General features: G+C 41.7%; 1 protein-coding gene across 9 annotated transcripts in view; it reads right to left on the minus strand.

The window, feature by feature from the left end:
* FRMPD4 (FERM and PDZ domain containing 4) overlaps positions 1-19,204 on the minus strand; it is an 843,299-nt gene that overhangs the window by 188,876 nt on the left and 635,219 nt on the right. The window lies entirely within an intron of this gene.

The raw sequence follows: 19,204 nt of genomic DNA on the forward strand, positions 1-19,204 counted from the left end.
AGCCACAGTTTCCTGGACTCCTCTAACCAAAGCGCAAACTTTCCACTCATATAAACCACACACCAGTCAATGTGAGTCATAAAACTGGAGACAAACTCTCCATTTAAGTAAGTTGCAGTGGAGATCCACACATTAGCTTTGACACTTTCCAGTCCAAACCTTACGTTTCAATCATCAGGAAAAGGGAAGGGTAGGCTACAGAGTATTTTCTACAAGCCTACATTCCCAAAAGCAAAAGGGAAGGGGAAGTAATTGCATGTGATAAGCCCTTGTGACAGGCAGGGCTTCCACCATTTTCAAGGAAATGCGAAACTGCTTTGGAGCAGAGCCACGGCCACGAAATACGTAGAGCCATTTTTGAATCGACCAACATCCCTCCTCATTTGCTCCATTCACGCCACGTGAATTTCTTTCCTGGATGACCTAGAAGATTGGGGCACTTCCAAATCGCAAACTGAGGTCAACCCCTGTAGGGGGAAAGCAGTGATGGCATTTCCAGGACCTTGCAGTCAGCATCTCGGCACTGCGCCTGGGAGCCTCTTATGGGACACTAGGCATGACACCCGTGATGTGCACAGGTGTATGTGGCAGCTCTAGGGCAGCAAGCAGGCAATTTGGGGGTGTCACCTTTGCTGTGGGGACGCAACTTTTACTTCCCCAGAACACAGGGCAACTCACCCCCGTCGTGCACCCAACTCAGACATCTGATCATACACCCAACACTTCTCCAGGCGTGGGTGAAAGATGCCCATTTCCTGTAAGATTTCTAGGGAGGAACTCTGTTGCCTCATTGAAACCACCTTGTTGCTTTTTTTCAACCTTCCTTTCAGTTTTTCCACATCCTTCATGAAGTGTGGTGAGCAAGAGTTCACAAATCTAATACAGGTCTGGCAAATTTAGAATCCCATTATAGGAGTCATTCTTGCCCCTTGACTATTAAAAGAAAAGGCAAGGCCACACTTTCTGTTCCTCTTACTCGTGCAAAATTCAGCAGTGGCAATTTCCTCCGGAGGTTTTATAAAAACGTGCTGCTTCCCGGCAGTTAGAGAGCACACAGAGTTTCCACCTCACGGCAATACCAAATAAACGCCAATTTCTCTCAAGTACCAGAGAACGCATTTACAGTGCCTTCTAAGGTTGGACAAAGGACAAAAGTCCTTATTGGTATAAATACAGCATATCCTGTTATTAAAAAGTTTTCCAAAAACAACACTACAGTAAGAGGTGATACAAAGATTAGCCTAGTGAAAAGTCGTCTATGCAAACAACGTAACTATTTATTCTTCATGACTACATTATGCGCTGTATCACAATGTTACTCGTTCTCAGAGGGGGCAAACCTATTCAAAACAAACTGTCTATACTTTTAGGTATTCTTCTCTTTTCTTGGCCACACCCAGCAATGGTCAAAAACACTAAAAGAAAGACACAGAAGGCTTCCTAATATAATGGACACATAAAAATACGGTATTATAACGACCTGGAGTAAGTCTGAATTTTATTATAAAGTACATTCTTCCCTGTCCAGTACGTTCAGGAAGCACAGAACAACAGTTCACCAAGATGTTTTTCAATAAACCCTTTTGTCAGCTAATACTAGAATAGTCTAAAACGCTTATTCGTTCAAGGGACGTCAGCTGATAGAACAAAATTGCATAACGAAAATCAGACACGTCTGTACGTCTATCTGTTAACGTGTTCACATAAAAAAAACATGGCTTGGGAAGGAATTAGGAGAACTTGGCCAGTTAAAATGCACAAAGAAGAAAAAAAAATTCCATCCTAAGTGTCTAACCGTAAGAGTCTTGACAAAAATTAAGGAAAAGAGTCATAATGATGGAGGGATTTGGGCTCTTCCTTCTGTGAGGGAGATTGCTGGAGGTTTCCCCCCCACACACACACACACCTTCCCCACAATATCTACCCTTGGAACCTGGTGGTTTGCTCTCAGTTTATGAGGGAGATGCTCTGGGGACCTCTTCCCCCTGGCTCCAACCTCTGCGTCTTCACTAAACTCTGCACCACTTGCAAATGCCCCCATCCCGTAACTGCCGCAAAAGACATAGATTGTTCTACCAGGAATGCAAAGAGGTGACATCTTGCAGAGCAGCAGAAGCGCCAGTGCTTGTAAAAGTAGAGTTCACTTCCTGCCTTGCTTTGGAAGCCTCTCTGATGCATGTATTACACCTATGTCGGCACCGCTCCGTACAGAACTCCTCAGTTCTGGAAATAGTGCTGACTCTGTGTCCCAGTGTGGGGTGCATGCCCTTTATTCCCCACACCCACCTCCTTGAGAGTCCACTCGGAGGCATTCTTCTCAGGTGCTGACACCTTTTGTGATTTCTCGTCTTCAGAGAATGTCCTACTTTTCTTGTCCCAGTTCCTATCAGCCACTAAGTCCCTCTTGACCACTTCTATGGCACCCTAAGACTAGATTCTCTCACAGAATCAAAGAGGACAGCTTATCGATGGAATTAAAATATCACAGCCCAGAATCTTTAAGATTTGCCCTCACCTAGTAGTGGGACCAAATCCTCCCATCACAGAGTCTATGATGGGGTAAGAAGCACACTCAGCTTGCTCACTGCATTCAAACCAAAGAGCACGCCCCTTACGTGCCAGTGGGGGTGACAGGGGGATTACAAGTAGGCATGTGGTATAAGTTTATTTCCCATATTGAGCGGATAAGAATCACCTTGCAGTGCTGGATAACTATAAAGACTACCACATCCTAGAAATTATGGTTCAGCAGGTCTGGATTAGAACGAGGAATCTATGAGTGAGTAAGTGAGGGAGTGAGAGAGAGAGGGAGAGAGTTGAAAGAAGCGATTCACATAATTATTATTTTGGGGGTAAGATTGCTAGATTTACCAATGAATAATTTTTAATATAAGTATGTCCCATGAAAATATTTGGGATATATCAGTAGGAAAAAAAAAAATATTTGCAGTTTATTGAAAATCCAGATTCAACTGGATAGCCTGTAGTTTATCAGGCAACCATGGGGTTTGGAACATATCCAGCAGCACAAGCACATCTTTGGATTTTTCCATAATGTGAAAACTGTATTTTATCGAGATCTTCAAGCGATTGAGAAACGCATGAAAGTTTCCTAAGTGCAGACTGAGTTAGTGGTTTCCAATGTGAAGCCTGGCTGCACACTGGAATCACGTGGTGAAACTTGTTAACTCCAGATGCCTGAGACCAAGGCCAACCCAAGTGACTCAGAGTATCAGAGGATGAGGCCCAGGCATTGGTATCTCACCCCAAGATGGCGGCCCACCCGTAAAGGTAATTCCACCATTGTACTTGAGCCGATTGCATCAGAGGAGGAAGGTCTGGCACTCAAGAGCCTGTACATTACAGCAGCACCAAGCAATCTGTCACAGATGCAAATTCTTGGGCACAACCCAAGACTACCAGGCACAAACCTCTGAGGTGATGGGACTGACCCAGTAACCTCTGTTTAACGGGCCTCCGGGCAATACTGGTGCCCACTCAGCTTTGAGAACCACTGGGTTGCAATCAGACTGTCTTTAATCCAAGTTCTGCCATTTCTTTTCCATAATCTTGACCAAGCTCCTCGACCTCTAACCTACCCGGTCCCAGCCAGTTTGGAAATGGTGGTAATACATCCGGGTCCTTGGGAAAATATTAAGGTAGTTTTGTATAGCGCTCAGTACACTAAAAGGTCTCTGCTGGCAAAATCTCAACCCAGCACTTGGGACAATACAGGATTTTGGGGGGTTATGCAGGAATAGGTGGCTTTATTCACTCTCTAAATAGAAAAAGGGTGAAAGGCTCAGTCTTCTATTCTTCAGTCTGGCAGGAACAGGGCAAGAAGGGGCTGAATCAAGCCAGTTATACCTTCTTACAAGGTCACGAGTTGAGTTCAGCTGTTCTCAAAGCTGCCGAAAACATCAGAAAGTTTTACCCGGGGAGCCAATAACCCCAGCTGTGTGTGATGCTGGGTACAGAGGGCCAGTCTCCACTGGTCTCAGGCCACGCCTTGAGATTTCTTGCTACCACAACGTTCTCTCGCTTCAACCTGAGATCATGGTTGTGTGAACCACTTTCAAACACTTAGCTCAGCCGTAAAAATAGCGACCTACATTGCGAAGGCTATTTCAGTCAGTCCAGAAATTCCCGACCGATGACTGAACTGGTTTGCAACTTTGTGCTTCTTACATCTATTGCTTGCAACAGACTGAAAATTTCCTGGACAAAAAAGATCTTCACAGATGATATGAAGTGAGAGTAGCCATGAAGTGCGCGTCTCTGGCCCTGGACCCAATCGTGATGGCAAATCTGTCCAAGGAGGAGGCAGGCTCTTAGAAACCACATGAAGGCCAATACAGTGACCTGAATTCTTAGAAACACACCTCAACATCAGAGAAGGGCATAATGTTGGCGACAAGGAAGGTGAGGTCTGGTTCCAAAGTCCTGACTCAAACAGATTCAAATGGTGCCACTCAGAGCCATGTAGTGGTTACAAGGCATGCAGTGCACAAGACCCAGCCCCCTCCACAAAGACCAAGTGACAACAGCGCCCCTGCTTAACTTATGAACTTGTTGGGAATAAGAAACAAAATGATGGGGGCGCCTGGGTGGCTCAGTTGGTTAAGCGTCTGACTCTTGATCTCCGCTCAGGTCAGGATCTCATGGTTCATGTGTTCTAGCCCCAAGTCGCACTCTGCAGCTACAGTGTGGAGCCTGCTTGGGATTTTCTCTCTCCCCCTCTATCTCTGCCCCTCCCCCCACTCTCTCTCTCTCTCTCTCTCTCTCTCTCTCTCTCTCTCTCTCCCCCTCCTCTACTCCTTCTCTTTCTCTCTTTCCCTCTCAAAATAAATAAATAAACTTTAACAACAACAACAAAAAGAAACAAAACGATGAATGTACAATTCTTACCACATTATTGGATAGATACCTGGTGCTCAAAACACTTTGGTTGAAAACCAAACAAACAAAAAAACACCAAGCATTCTCAGTGTTTCCACTTAAAGTCAAATTAAGGAAAGCAGAATGTGTCTTTCCATCAGAATGAAAGACTTCAAACCCCAGGTGTGCCAGTGAATAGCTTCACGGCTTGGGGTAATGGAACCAAGTGGTTGGCCTCTCTGGGTTGTATTTCTGTGCGTAAAAATAAAAACACCAACATCCAGCTCTCAGTGATGTCACACACGTGAATGATCTATGCAAAGTCCTAAGGTACAGTCGCTGACTCATTGAGAACAGTCTCATCAAATGCTGTTGTTATAAGCGCTTATCATTGCGAGGAAGGTAATTTTTGTATTTGATTTTGGAGTTTCAAGAGCACTTCTATATACAGAATTTCTTTTGATATTCACTAGTTGGTTTCATCATGCAACAAAATGCCTGCTGAAGCATTAGTGGGGAAGAGGGTACAGCCTCCCAAAAAGCACCCTATGCAGTGTTCCTACTGGTTTGACACAGCTAGGAAGGAGCGTGTCTATGCTGAACCCAGGGCTTCCCACCCCAAGTTCCATATTCCTTACACAGTGTCATACTGAAGTGTGATTCATGGGCTTATTTATAAACCTGGTAATATTTAGGACCACTGGCCAGAATCAACCTGCATCCTTTGAGAGTGGTGTTGAGAAAGTTATTATTACGTCCATTTCGGATACGGTAAGAGCTAAGCCACGTTTATTCAGTTATTCATCCTCGACATATAATGACTTCAAAAATCCAACAAAATCAAATTGTGACCCAGAATTTGATCATCCTTGTCTCTCTGGACTCGCAAGGATTGTTTTCAGAATACCCCAAGGTTATACACTGTTACAGATGATGTTACAAAATATAAAGCATTTTCTCATTTCTATTGCTTTCAGTGGTGGATGCGTTGTAGTTCCCCAAAATCCACAGAACTCCTAACTTCAAATCCTAATGATGCACAAGCAGGTGATATACAAAGTATCTTGTACACTGACATGCCATATGGTTCAAGGTAAAGGAAGTGGAAAGGAATTGGGAGAAACGAATAAAGAATTGTTCTGGGTGAATTCAAAACACTGCCACGTGGCAGCCTTGATGTGCCCTAATTGGACGAGAGGGGCCCTGTGCTGCAGACGTTCTTGCCTCCATGGATGAGGACTGGAGAAGTCTTTTCCTTCCAGTTAGTCATGCAGTGTGCTATCTCAGAACGTAACTCTCTTCATGCAATCAGGCTTCAGTACAAAAGTCACAGTATTAAACTCACACACATGAGACAAGAGCTTTCCATCCAACTGCCCTTTTGTAGATGCATCTGGTGCCGGTGCGTGTGTAGAAAGCTTGATTGATAATCAAAATAATATCAAAGCCTTCCAGACAGAAGTAAAACTCACCCTACCCATCGTTTATAAGATTCCACTTCTGTGTTAACTAGGAATATGAAAAAAAAAAAATACAGTAAAAAGGGAAAAGCAGGTAGTTAACAACTGATTATTCTTGTCAAACCTCATAAACGGAGAAAATATATAAATTCCAAAGTCATTTTAGTCAAACAGGAGTGTATTCTTAATCAAGAGTTTGACTGTGCTAAAAGACATTTGGATATATACTTTGATAACCAAATTTAAACATTTCTCTGATTACTTTCACCTGCTACCCATACCTAGAGTCCCTAAACGTTGCACAGCGTGGTGGCCATTAAGGGTACCTGTAGGTTTGCCTTCAATTAAACTTCTGATATTTGCGAAGTGCATTTGCATTCATCTGCTCGCTAAATTCACGAATTCTGTGAATCAGGAAGGACAATTATAATCAGCCCTGTACTACTCAAAAGGAAACAGACACAGACTGGACAAATCAAGGTTGGATCCACTTTTGCTGGAGTGCTGTCATTCTAGCTCAATAGTTCAGAGTCCTAGCTCCCAGGTAAGCATGTGATGTCAAGTGGGCATGCTGAGCTGGGCGAGGGCCTGCAAAGGGGGTCTTTTTCCCCATTCTATCTTTTCTATTCACACTAGTGTCTAGCAAATAAGAGATCCTCAGTGGGAAGTGAATTAATGAGAGGAAACCAAGGTACATGATGCTTCTAACACAGAATCTTAGGCATTAAAACTGTGGCTCCCTGCCTTCACAAGATTCAGGTGTTTTTTGGGGGAGGTTGTGGGGTGGGGAGTGGGTTCACTCTGCTTTTGTCTTTACTTATATCCTGTAATAAAACTGCATTATGTTTGTAAATAGAAATTTATGTTAAACAAAAGAAAATGAGAAAAGGATAGGATTTCATATGGATTTCTGGTGGGTTCAGGGGAGAAATTGAAGAAAGGCAGTAGTGAAAGTTTGGAAACAAGGTGTTAGTGAGGCCATGAGTAAATATGCATGATAATATACTGTTCAGAGAGCATTTCAACAATCCCCTATGGAGAACAATTTAGCAGCTTCTATCCAATTTACAAATGTGTCTACCCTCTGGGCCCCCATCAGGATGGGAGGGATTCAAAAACTATGACACAAACACAAAGTAAAACACTGAGCGCCTATAAAAAACAAAGATTTGCTTTATACCGATCTAAAGGAGAAAATTAAATACAGACAAGATGAAGAAAGATACACAGCCTACTACCATTTCACTAAAATCAGGGAGTTAGGGGTGCCTGGGTGGCTCAGTCGGTTAATCATTCGACCTCAGCTCAGGTCATGAGCTCACGGTTCATGGGTTCGAGCCCCGCAACGGGCTCTGTGCTGACAGCTCAGAACCTGGAGCCTGCTTCGGATTCTATGTCTCCCTCTCTCTTTGTGCCTGCTCCTTGCCCGCCCCCCCCCCCCCCCGGCTGGTGCTCTGTCTCAAAAATAAATAAACCTTAAAAAAGAAAAGAAAATAAAATCAGGGAGTTAAAAAAGTTCACCTAAGACTAACCCTTAGAGTCTAGATTCAAACACAACGGCGTTAAAACTTGGCACCACAGCTTTATCATCTGGACGCTATGGAGAATCCTAACCACCTTGTAGGACTGTGGTAAGGACCACAATGATCGAGTGGTGAAACTGGGCGCCATGGTTATAGCTTGTATGTATAGATGCACGTAGCTAATAATGATTGAATATCTAGTATATGCCACAGGCTGTTGAAGGTACTTGCAATGCATCAGTGAACAAAACAGATGCTGAAAATAAGACTCATCAACGCAGGAAATAAACATCCCAATCATCTCATCACGTGTGTGTGTGTGTGTGTGTGTGTGTGACTTAGCATCACATTAAATTTGTATAAGGCTATTGTGTGACTTTTAGACTAATTTACCTAATCATTCCCTGAACACACATATTTTTCATGTTCACAGTCCAGGTCTTTGTTCCTGCTAGTCCCTTGGGCTCAAACACAGATCCCTCCTCCAAAACTCATCTCAAATGCCACTAACTGCATAAAGCAATCCCTGAATACCCCCCTGAAATGATTTATCTCACTTCCCCGTGATGATTGGAAATAACGGTTTGCACTATAGAGGTGACATCCACGCTACAGAATTACCAATAACTGTGTGAATCCTAGATGATAAGCTCCTGAGAGTTGATACAACTTTAAAAAAAAACACCAAACACTTGTGTCCTAATATATTTATTGCACCTTGAGTTCTTCTCATTTGCCTTGACACCTTGACTAGGAATAATCTCTTCTTTATCTCTTATATTGCCTAGCTGATTGTGATTATCGTAAGGTCAGGGGTGAATCTCCCTCATCTTTATCTCCCTGGACTTCACACAGAACTTGGCCATGGTGGCTGTGCAATACATACTGTGTCTTAAATGAGCTGGTACACAAGTTTTCCCGTTACGCTTCATTTACTAGCTGCTTCAAAATTGTACAGATGTGGGAAATTTAGCAATTGCTTTTGGAGGTGGGCAATAAACACATGAAAGCAATAACATAACCTCTTAATATTGCCTTCTGTTGTTGAATGGCCAGGTGGATGTATCTGTGCATGATGAGAATGTACACACAGGGGATTCATGGGACTCCTAGGCCAACAACCCTCACCTCTCCAGTCAGCAATATTCACCAAGCAGTTCTGTAGAACTGCATCGAAATCCACAACCACTCTTTATCTAAGTATTCAGGGCATAATCTGGCAAATGGAAACCATTTTATAGTAGCATTTGTTTGAACAAACAAATGAATGAATAGCAGTCAACTCTGTAGCGTCCTCCAAAATGAGCAATACGAGTGTGCCCAGGAGGGGCCAGGATTGCAAGAGAAGGACGCTGGAGCCCAGAATGGAACACCTTAGAATCAACAGCCAGTTCGTACCTTGACATTCTTGAAAGCCTCCTGGTTTTGTAAAGACAACACCACAATTCGGAGGACCCAAATGGAAAGCAAATGTTTTAAATCTAAAGTTTACTGATGTTAAATTATTAGGCCTTGATTAAGTTCCTTGATATGAACTTGCTTTCATTATTTCTGTTCAGGGATCCCTTAGTGGGAAATGGCTCTTCATTCATGGCGAGCTTCTAGTCCCAACCGTGATGGTGTCCCTGACTTACCATTTTGAGAAATTTCAATCACATAGAAAAGTAGAAAGAGTACAGTTAGCCATCCTTGGAATCTTCTCCTAGAGAAGTGGCTCTCAACAAGAGACGATTTTGCCCCCCAGTGGACATTTGACAATGTCTAGAGACATTGTCAGTCACAACAACTGGGGGTGGTGGAATGCAACTGGCATCTAGTGGGTAAAGACCAAGGATGCTGCTACAGTCTCCCTCCAAGTAAAAAAATATTTCTCCCCTCTCTTCATATATGTGAAATGTTTACTTGAAACATTTGATATTAAATAACAGATGTCAGGACACTCCCTCCCCCCAAATTCTGTAGCATGTATCTCTTAAGAAAAAGGACACAGTCCTTTAAAACCACAATAGCCTAGGATCCTGGGAAGATGGCGGCGTAGGAGGACGCTGGGTTCACCGCGCGTCCTGCTGATCACTTAGATTCCACCTACACCTGCCTAAATAACCCAGAAAACTGCCAGAAGACTAGCAGGATGGAGTCTCCGGAGCCAAGCACTGACGAGAGGCCCACGGAAGAGGATGACATGATATTATACATGGAAAATCCGATAGACTCCACCAAAAGTCTGCTAGAACTGATACATGAATTCAGCAAAGTTGCAGGATACAAAATCAATGTACAGAAATCAGTTGCATTCTTATACACTAATAATGAAGCAACAGAAAGACAAATAAAGAAACTGATCCCATTCACAATTGCACCAAGAAGCATAAAATACCTAGGAATAAATCTAACCAAAGATGTAAAAGATCTGTATGCTGAAAACTATAGAAAGCTTATGAAGGAAATTGAAGAAGATATAAAGAAATGGAAAAACATTCCGTGCTCATGGATTGGAAGAATAAATATTGTCAAAATGTCAATACTACCCAAAGCTATCTACACATTCAATGCAATCCCAATCAAAATTGCACCAGCATTCTTCTTGAAACTAGAACAAGCAATCCTAAAATTCATATGGAACCACAAAAGGCCCCGAATAGCCAAAGTAATTTTGAAGAAGACCAAAGCAGGAGGCATCACAATCCCAGACGTTAGCCTCTACTACAAAGCTGTAATCATCAAGACAGCATGGTATTGGCACATAAACAGACACATAGACCAATGGAATAGAATAGAAACCCCAGAACTAGACCCACAAACATATGGCCAACTAATCTTTGACAAAGCAGGAAAGAACATCCAATGGAAAAAAGACAGTCTCTTTAACAAATGGTGCTGGGAGAACTGGACAGCAACATGCAGAAGATTGAAACTAGACCACTTTCTCACACCATTCACAAAAATAAACTCACAATGGATAAAGGACCTGAATGTGAGACAGGAAACCATCAAAACCCTAGAGGAGAAAACAGGAAAAGACCTCTCTGACCTCAGCCGTAGCAATTTCTTACTTGACACATCCCCAAAGGCAAGGGAATTAAAAGCAAAAATGAGGGGCGCCTGGGTGGCTCAGTCGGTTGAGAGACTGACTTCGACTCAGGTCATGATCTCATGGTTTGTGAGTTCGAGCCCTGCGTCGGGCTCTGTGCTGGCAGCTCAGAGCCTGGAGCCTGCTTCTGATTCTGTGTCTCCCTCTCCCTCTGCCCCTGCCTCACTCATGCTCTGTCTCTCTCTGTCTCAGAAATAAATAAACATTTAAAAAAAAAAAAAAAGCAAAAATGAACTACTGGGACCTTATGAAGATAAAAAGCTTCTGCACAGCAAAGGAAACAACCAACAAAACTAAAAGGCAACCAACGGAATGGGAAAAGTTATTTGTCAATGACATATCGGACAAAGGGCTAGTATCCAAAATCTATAAAGAGCTCACCAAACTCCACACCCGAAAAACAAATAACCCTGTGAAGAAATGGGCAGAAAACATGAATAGACACTTCTCCCAAGAAGACATCCGGATGGCCAACAGGCACATGAAAAGATGCTCAACGTCACTCCTCATCAGGGAAATACAAATCAAAACCACACTCAGATATCACCTCACGCCGGTCAGAGTGGCCAACATGAACAAATCAGGAGACTATAGATGCTGGAGAGGATGTGGAGAAACGGGAACCCTCTTGCACTGTTGGTGGGAATGCAAATTGGTGCAGCCGCTCTGGAAAACAGTGTGGAGGTTCCTCAAAAAATTAAAAATAGACCTACCCTATGACCCAGCAATAGCACTGCTAGGAATTTACCCAAGGGATACAGGAGTACTGATGCATAGGGGCACTTGTACCCCAATGTTTATAGCAGCACTCTCAACAATAGCCAAACTATGGAAAGAGCCTAAATGTCCATCAACTGATGAATGGATAAAGAAATTGTGGTTTATATACACAATGGAGTACTACGTGGCAATGAGAAAGAACGAAATATGGCCCTTTGTAGCAACGTGGATGGAACTGGAGAGTGTGATGCTAAGTGAAATAAGCCATACAGAGAAAGACAGATACCATATGGTTTCACTCTTATGTGGATCCTGAGAAACTTAACAGAAACCCATGCGGGAGGGGAAGGGAAAAAAAAAAGGAGGTTAGAGTGGGAAAGAGCCAAAGCATAAGAGACTCTTAAAAACTGAGAACAAACTGAGGGTTGATGGGGGGTGGGAGATGGGTATTGAGGAGGGCACCTTTTGGGATGAGCACTGGGTGTTTTATGGAAACCAATTTGACAATAAACTTCATATATTGAAAAAAAAATACAATACAATAAAATAAAAAAATAAAACCATAATAGCCTATCAAACTCAAATTTAATATTGACACAATATTGTATATACCCCATATCTATATTTCCCCAATTACACTTCCACTTTTCCAGGTTTTCTGTTTGGTTCAGTATGCAAACAAGCTCTATATGCCTTCCATTTAGTTATGCTGTCCCTTTATTAAATCACGATGTAAGGTGGCAAAAGTATCATAAATTTGAGACCAGAAAAAATGATGCTGCCTTTTCACACCAAAAAAACAATGATGACCAATGTTTGTACATCACACAATAGACTCAATACAAATGAGACTCCCAGAGTCCACAAAGTGCCAAGCAATGATAGTGGCCCAACAGAGAGCGTTCGTTGACTGAGCAGGCATATAAGTTGGTGGAAGCCACTTTGCAAGACCATGATACTCGTGTGGGATTAGGACAAGGCAGAAAGGGTCCCAAAGACTCCTCAGATTTTGTAAAGGCAGAGGCCAAGATGAGAACATGAAGTACCAAATTACCAACAAACAGAGTGGCTTAGAATTTATGATGAGGAAAATATACAGTCAGTAGTAAGAGGTCCCAAAATGTTGTATGGCAATGAAGGCAGACAGATAAGAGTGTGGCAACAGCACGCAACAGCCGCCCAGACGAGGGCTTGGAAATCAAAGAACATTCCACTTCAACTAGACAGCCCCTCACAGATGTCTTGATGTGCTATGAACCCAGTGCACAGGTTGCCTAGGCTGGTCACATTGTCTGAGGAAGGCCAGACACCTATCTGTCCATTTTGTCCTTCCTCTCCCATGAAAGGATCTGAGGTGGCAAAAGAATCTTTGGAAAAGATAGTAAAGAATTTGGTTTGGCGGAGGAGTTGGGAAAAGGTTTGCCAATCTGGACTACCAGAAGACTCAGAGTAGACACACAAGGCGTTCTACAAGCTAAACCTCTACACAAAGAGGTCGTTCCAGTGAATCAACAACCATTCACTGCTATGGACTCCTTTCTCCAAGGTTCTGTGGTCCGCCATATGTAAACTAGCAACGCTATAATATATGGTTCCTACTCTCTGGGTTATAAAGTAGTTCTAGAACTTTTTTCTATTTTAGGCAGCCAGTGCCCCAAGACACTCAACTGAATCCCTCAATCGTTCAAAACATTTCATTGAGGACTTTCATGTCAGTCACTGTATGGGAATAGGGCTGTGACAAGCAGATAGGATGCTTGCCCACATGGAATTGAGAACACGACAGCCTGAGACATGCAATATATCACAGTTCGCCCAAGTTTGACAGGTTGGGTACAGGCTCGGGTTGATCCAGGCACCCTGAGCTTTCAATGAAACTCCTCAGATAGGAGTCCCATGCTAGGAAATTCAAGTATCAGGAGACAAGGAACTCTTCCTTATACCTCTCAATTGGCCCACAAGCCAATTATTTCACCCATACTGACAATTAAATGCTTTTTTCCTACTTTATTGAGGGGTCAGACTTTTTTCTGTCCCTTGTAATATGGAAGGCAAAAATGCCCTGGGACCCCCCAAATGCATCATCATAGCTCTTGACAGTGATTATAAAATTAATAAAACCCACTATCGGCAAAATCTGCCAAATGGCCTAATCAAATTTTCCAATGTGTTGTTAAAACACTTTTGCAAACACTCCTCAATTTGAGAAGCAGATTCCTGTTCACATTTGACATTTTAATAGATGACTCATAACCGAATACTGCTACTCACCAAGCTTAGCCAAATCCAACTGGTGTCCCTCTGAACACCCTCACGAACGGTATATGAAAATATCAAACATTTCCCAAGTTACTTATCCATTCTGAAACTTATACTTTCACTGTTTGTTGAGGATACCCACATAGCTTTTGATCAGTTTTCAGTGTTTACGGATTACCATATAAAGTACTTGCTTTAATAGACTGTAGTTTTCTTAACCTTCTTAGTCTTACTTTATGATTTTTAGAATAGAATGTTCAAAGTATATCTGTTACCTATCTCCCAATTCATTAGTTCTTTAAAATTTTCCAAGTAAGATAATAAAATATTATTTAAAAATTATCCTCACTTTGGTACTATTAGAAATAAAAAGGAAAGATTACTAAGAAGAAAGTGAGAGACAGAGGAAGGAACAGATATGACTCCATACGGACCATTTGTGAACAGACAGGAAGAAAGAATATAAATGGAAGAACACGAGCCTGGAAGGCCAGAGAGTAAGTTATACATTGGCCATTGATAACAGAGATGAGCAAACTTTGATCTAAAAACCCAGATAGGGGCGCCTGGGTGGCGCAGTCGGTTAAGCGTCCGACTTCAGCCAGGTCACGATCTCGCGGTCCGTGAGTTCGAGCCCCGCATCAGGCTCTGGGCTGATGGCTCGGAGCCTGGAGCCTGTTTCCGATTCTGTGTCTCCCTCTCTCTCTGCCCCTCCCCCGTTCATGCTCTGTCTCTCTCTGTCCCAAAAATAAATAAAAAAAACGTTGAAAAAAAAATTTAAAAACCCAGATAATAAGTATTTTCAGCTTTAAGGGTCATACGGTAACTGGGTTTATGTTGTATCTACAGAACTCTGCCGTGATATCTAAGTAGCCAGACACTAAGGAAACTAACAGAAGTGACTATGTTCCAATAAAACTTTATCTAGAAAAAAAAGTTGACATTCGGCCTATAGGCCATAGTTTGCTGATCTGGTTTACAATGACACCATGGAAGAGTCATTTATACTTTTGCACCTCGGTTTTCTTAATCATAAAATAAAAGTGCTGGATCACATGATTCTGAGGTTCCTTTACTACCCAAATGTTCACCCTCAAAAATAAATAGGTCTCTTTCTCAAAGGCCACAACCCTTAACAGGATTGTACGAGACCCATACGGATACATTCTACGAGACTGTTTTTACACACAGGTAACAGTTCAACAGTCACAAAAAGTGAACAAGATTCCTATTTTACACAGCATTTGAGCCAAAGATAAAATCTTATACTTCAATCCATCACATACCTGAATATTTATGGGGAGATTTAAATCTCTGAACCATTTATCTTGTCTTCTAAATAGGGCCACTATCGGGATGAATGGTATTTCAAATATGCAATATGTAGGCAGTCTAAAACCATAATGGGAAAACTCACTCTAGTGGTTGCTTTCCAGAATTCAAATAAAGATTCTTTGTGACTTATATAAACAGTTCACAGGCTGATTGTTTTAGGGTTTTCAAATGTGATATTATAAGATGGTTTTAAGACCAAATAGTATGATGACTAATAACATTACTGCTGTTCGAGACCTATTCACAAATTCTAACCCACCAAAGGCCATTAATCTTCCAAGTGGAAATAAGTCTATTTTCAATCAAAAACATGCTTGACTTTGGTTTGCTATCTCAGTGTCTGCTGGCAACTGTTTTTTATCTACGATGAATTATAATCCCGAAAGAACAGGTGTTTATCCAATACCTGCTGACATTCTTAACAAGGTAAGGGAAGAATACATTGAGGTCCACCTAAGGACACCGGCGCACTGAAATGTGCTGTGTGGTTTCTTTCCCCAGAGTTAGATTGCATTTCTAATGCTGTTAATGGGTTATAAATATATAAACAAAACACATGAACCTAGTGTACTTTATTTTCATCTAATTCTAGGAAAATTTCTGGTGACATTTCATTGAAAGCCATTTAATACAGAGATGGCAGGCTTTCTTCCTGACCTTCCATAACTGTTGGCACTCCCCATCACAACCCTGAATTCAAATGCATTTCCGTGGCTTCTCTTCATTTTCCTAAACTATTAATGTAGAAGCAACAAAGGTCCACGGGATGTTAAGTGCAGCAAATTAAAATTATTTCATTAACACTGTGCTTAAATAACAAAGGGGAATACATTATTTCATTAGATTTCTCGGTGTCTGCACACTGCCAAGGTCACCAAAAATACATTACAATAGAAAAGTACAAAAGCTTCATAGGAGACACACACGTTTTTAAAATTTTTCCTTAAGTTCTTATTTACATTTTAATCAGTTGACATACAGTGTAACACTGGCTTCAGGAGTGGAATTTAGTAATTCATCACTTCAAGCCCCACATTGGGTTCCATGCTGAGTGTGGCACCTACTTAAAAAAATGTAAATTCCATTTATGAGTGAAATCATATGGTATTTGTCTTTCTCTGACTTCCTTCGCTTAGCACAATACACTCTTAACTCCATCCACGTCTTTCAAATGGCAAGGTTTCACTCTTTTTGATGTCTGAGTAATATTCCATCACACACCCACACCCACACCCACATCTTCTTTATCCATTCATCAGTCAATGGACATTGGGAATCTTTCCATAATTTGGCTATGGTTGATAATGCTGCTATAAACATCGGGGCAATCTATCCCTCAGGGACGTCCTACTACTTTTTGGGTGGGAGGATCTTTATCCAATTGTGAAGATCATAGGGAGAAAATACATGCTAAAGATGATTTGAAAACTTTCAGGTAGGAATGGAAGCCAATTGCTGATGCTTCACAACCAGTATCGACCCTCTTCATATGTATTTTGGCTCTGTGCCTCCAACATCCCATTTATTAATCACCATTTCGTGGGTACAATTCCAACAGATGAAGACGGCGAACCCTGTCCTCAAGGAACAAACTAATAAAAAATAGGGCGGGGAGGAGATGCTGAGCATGGGCTTGAAACCTACATGTGCGGTCTCCAGACTCCACATGGGGGAGCCATGATGATCATTTATGTGTTTAGAAAAGTTCTGAGAGCGGGAGTCTACCTAAAACCCTGCAAGTGAAAGGGAAGGTCTATATTCTTTGAATAATTATCAGCATTTCCCATTTGGCCTGTACATTTTCATAAGAGATGGGATAACAATTATAGTTATCATGAATGTTACAAGAAAACCAATAGCAAGATAAATGGTGACATTACTAAAAATATTAGGGCTGCTTCATTTTTGCCCATCTTTTTCACTTTCCATTTATTTCATTCATAGTTTTCATTCCAACTGTTCCTAATACAGATATATTAACACTGAACACAGAAAAAGATCCAGAGATTCCCTGCCCCAGCTCGAGAAATGAACACAAGTAAACTCTGCAACCATTTTATGGATAGACATATGATCATTTTATAAATCAGAATCAAAACCATCATGTCATTTCCCTACGATATGTCATAAAGAAGAAATGACACAAAACACTGGGAAGACTATAAGCTCTGAATATTGCTACATCACGGAGTAATTACTTCCACAGCAAGAAAGACACTTATTTACAAACCGTGCAGCCTTCCAAATTATTGGAAAGTGCTATATTATAACCAAGTATGACATGCTCAGTTTTTATTAAACAAGCTCTAAAAATCTGCTCCTCTGGTAATGCTAATAGATACCACGACCATGAATATTATTAGGAAAGAGACGTTAGCAACTACAGGATACGATTCTGAGAAAAGAGCTGGAAAGCCTTTCATAATGAAAAGTGTCCCTTAAAACACGGCTTCTCCAACATTAACATGCATACATATTAGCTGAGCATCTTGTGAAAAGACAAGATTCACATTCAACAGTACAGGTTGGGGCTGAAGATTCCACATTTCTACAGAATCCCAGGTGGCGGTGATGGCGCTGGTCCAAGGTGCCCAGCGGGAGTAGCAGGCTTAAACATGTTTCTGAAACAGAAAGTAAACTATCACTGCTAGACTTTGTAACTTGGGGCTCCTAGTAGATAGTGTCACAGGTGTATCTGAGTCCATTGAGGTTGGACTGGCAGGTATTTGACAGGATATAAGTCAATAATCACTCTTTACTGAACTCTGACCTTTGGAGGCTCAGGTCAAAGCAAAAGAGTCTGGGAGAACCGGTGTGAATAAGGAAAACAAAAGAAAACAAACCAAAAATATGTCTCATGAATAATAGTGGTACTTCACATTTGTGGTCATCTTAGATTTACTGTATGAGTATGGCGATCACCCAGTAAGTTGAGCTCTAAATCATTTCCATTCAAAACTGGAGAGCCTCACTTATAGTCTGGATTTAAAAGGCTCACTCAACTGGGCAAGATTATGGGAAAGTGTCTATCTTAGAAACTATAACACAATCCACAACTCTAGAGACAGTACACAAGACTGGCATGGCCCTCATCTTTGGCCATGGCTTTGGTTCCTTAGAAAAGCAGAGTTTTGAAGCTCTGGGAAACCTTCCTTGAAGACCCAACCCTACCCCTGACTGAAAGACTTTACTGAGCACATATTTATCTTACAAACCCACTAAACTCTGTACGAACATAATCCGATCGCCTATTCTCACAGAACATATACAAGCCTTGATGACAGGTAGCTGTTATACATAACATAATTTGAGAACATCAAAGAATAATCTAGAATGAGAATACCCAAAAAACAATATACATCTGATTAGAACCATTTCTTGTGCAACCTCTTTCACAAAAGCTTAAATATCTCATGTAGCAATGGTGTCTCCCCTCTGTTCCCCATATCAGTGGACAGTAAATTACAGCCCATGGGTTTGGACCACCACCCGTTTTCATGAATACAATTTTATTGGAATATGGCCACGCCCATTGATTTAAGTATTGTGTACGGTTGCTTTTTCAAGACGATGACAGAGTTGAATAGGGTGGAAGAAACCTTACGGTGTACAATGGCTAAAATATTTACTATCTCGATCTTTACAGAAAGACTTTGTGAACCCCTCATCTAGACTAGTAATTAATTACCATCCTGACAAAATTTCCATTGTATCTTGTATTCAAATCCACTCAAGACTAAGGAGGGGGGAAGGTGAGAGGGAGGGAGACAGAAGAGAAAGAGAGAGCAAGCGAGGTCCAGAAGCAGGCAGGTGCACAAGCCCAGATAACAGGATTCGCATTATAAATGACACTTTATCCTACAGGGATACAGTTCTCTTGCAGGTTCTGAACCTGGTTATATCTGAAGAAGTCGGAGATGACCAGCACAAGGATTCAC

This window comes from Panthera pardus, unplaced genomic scaffold (genome assembly GCF_024362965.1).
Source record: "Panthera pardus isolate Hobbes unplaced genomic scaffold, ASM2436296v1 HiC_scaffold_27, whole genome shotgun sequence".
NCBI classification, from domain to species: domain Eukaryota; kingdom Metazoa; phylum Chordata; class Mammalia; order Carnivora; family Felidae; genus Panthera; species Panthera pardus.